The sequence below is a fragment of the Lycium barbarum genome, chromosome 8, assembly GCF_019175385.1.
Source record: "Lycium barbarum isolate Lr01 chromosome 8, ASM1917538v2, whole genome shotgun sequence".
NCBI classification, from domain to species: domain Eukaryota; kingdom Viridiplantae; phylum Streptophyta; class Magnoliopsida; order Solanales; family Solanaceae; genus Lycium; species Lycium barbarum.
Genome location: NC_083344.1, coordinates 27,513,996 through 27,516,345, shown reverse-complemented (window position 1 = coordinate 27,516,345; position 2,350 = coordinate 27,513,996).

Sequence of the window (2,350 nt, the reverse complement as noted above, 5' to 3'; positions counted from 1 at the left end):
ATAGAGTACCAATTGTTAGCCAGCAGTCCCCAAATCATGTTAATGAACACATCAGAAAATCCCATATTCACTAGCACTTCGGTAAGATAAGACCAAGAAACCTTGTCATAGGCCTTAGCCATATCTACTTTAATCACCACATTAGCTGGTTTCCCTCTTTTCCTTTTATTTGTGACTATCTCTTGAGCTAGAAGAACATTTTCAATAATGTTCCTCCCTTGTATAAAACCAGCCTGATTTGGAGATATCAAAGAAGGAAGGATATCACTCAACCTTTCATGTATCACTCTAGATATCACCTTGTTTATAAAGTTACTTAAACTTATTGGCCTAAGATTAGAAAAAGTATTAACCAATTCTTTCTTAGGAAGCAGCACCAAGTTTGTGTGAGTAATAGATTTTGGAAGAGAATTTCTATTGAAGAAAGATAGTACCATACTATACACATCCTCTCCAACAATATCCCAACACTTCTGATAGAATATACTTGAAAAACCATCTGGACCACAAGCACTTGATCCACTAAGATTGAAAACTACATCTTTAACTTCCTCCATGTTTGGTACTTTTCCAAGCTGTTCATTCATACCATCATCAATTAGAACTGGAACATGCTCCAGAAGACTTTCTTCCATCTGATTAACATTCTCCTGAGTGAACTGTTTTTCATAGAATGAGATTGCTTCTGCAACTATTTGATCTTCCTCCTCAATCCAATCCCCTTCTGAATTCTGAATTTTCCTGATTTGTAGCTTTTTCCTTCTTCCATTCACAATAGTATGAAAGAAGTTTGAATTCCTGTCACCCTCTACAAACCAGTCAAGACCAGATTTTTGTCTCCAATATTCTTCTTCATAGTGTAAATATTTCTTCATTTCAGCCTAGGTCTTTTGCAGTACACACCTATTGTTAGGAGAGGGATCCTCTTCAAATAGGTCTTCTTTAATTCTGACTATTTCCTCCCTAATAATGGTCTGTTTGAAAATATCCCCATATGTCAGTCTACGCCACTGAGACAAGGCCCCTTTAAGCTTTTTCATCTTACACATGAAGCTAATGAAAGGGTCTTCATGTTCCCATACTAGCTAATTCTGCCTCACAATGTCAATGAATGAATCATGTTCCACTCAGAACCTCAGAAATTTGAAAGGTTTGGACTGATTTTGAACTGTTTCTCCGTAAGTACATAATAGTGGGGCATGATCTGAACCTGTCCTAGCCAAGTGTTCCACTTCCAAGTTGCTAAACCATTCTTGCAAAGAAGCAATAATCAACATTCTATCCAACTTTTCAAAAATACAATCATCTCCAGCTCTACTATTCCACCATGTAAAAGGGCTTCCCTTAAAGATAATCTCCTCCAGTTCACAAGAATTCACACAAAAGGCAATGTCCTCCACATCTTCAGGCTGAATAGGAATGCCACCAATCTTTTCCTCATTATTCAAGACCACATTAAAATCTCCACTAATCATCCATGCCTCATTGATTGTGTTGTACAAATGATACATGTTATCCCATATTTCTAACCTTTCAACTTCATCACACCTTACATATACCAGAGTGGTATACATAGGTTTCGCCAAATCCTGGAAGAACAATCTCAGTGCCAATGGTTGAACTGTATCTGGAATCATCTCTAATCAATATTACTGTTAAAAAAACATCATATCTTGCCACTACAATTAGAAAATGCATTAGCCATAGCTAATCTACTCCTGTATCTTTGAATGTATCTAGCCTATTGAAAAAGTTCCATCAAGGCTATCAAAAAGAATTTGTGATGTCTGTGAAGCATTTGGAGTCTATGAAATGCTTTTTGACTCTTCACAGATCTTATATTCCAAATAAATGACTTTAACATATTTAAAAGATAGTTTGTTGACTTCTCTCTTTGGTAACACCCTAATAGGGGGTTGTTCTTCTGCTGGACCATTCTTATTCATCTTTTTTCTGCCCTTTCTTTTTTCCTTTTGGCACTGGAGACTACTTTAGAGACTTTAGGAGACACTCCAGCCTGCTTATATACCTTCTTATTCACTAAATTAACCAGCTCTTATTTGTCCTCTTCCAACACAAGATTCTCCTTATTCTCTTCTATATTATCTACATTATGAGACACTAGATCATGGAGCACTTTGTTGGGAGAAAGCCTCTTATTAATGGATAAGCTGTTCACATGAGCCTCTGTCACTATTGCCAATTGTGCTTCTTCATTGATACCTTGCTGTAATTCCCAACCAGACATTGGCTTATTGTTGTACACCACTTCACTTGCTAGATTGTCAGCCTGTGAATTATCTGCTATCTTTAAATAATGAGGCACCATAACACTGTCATTGATCACTAT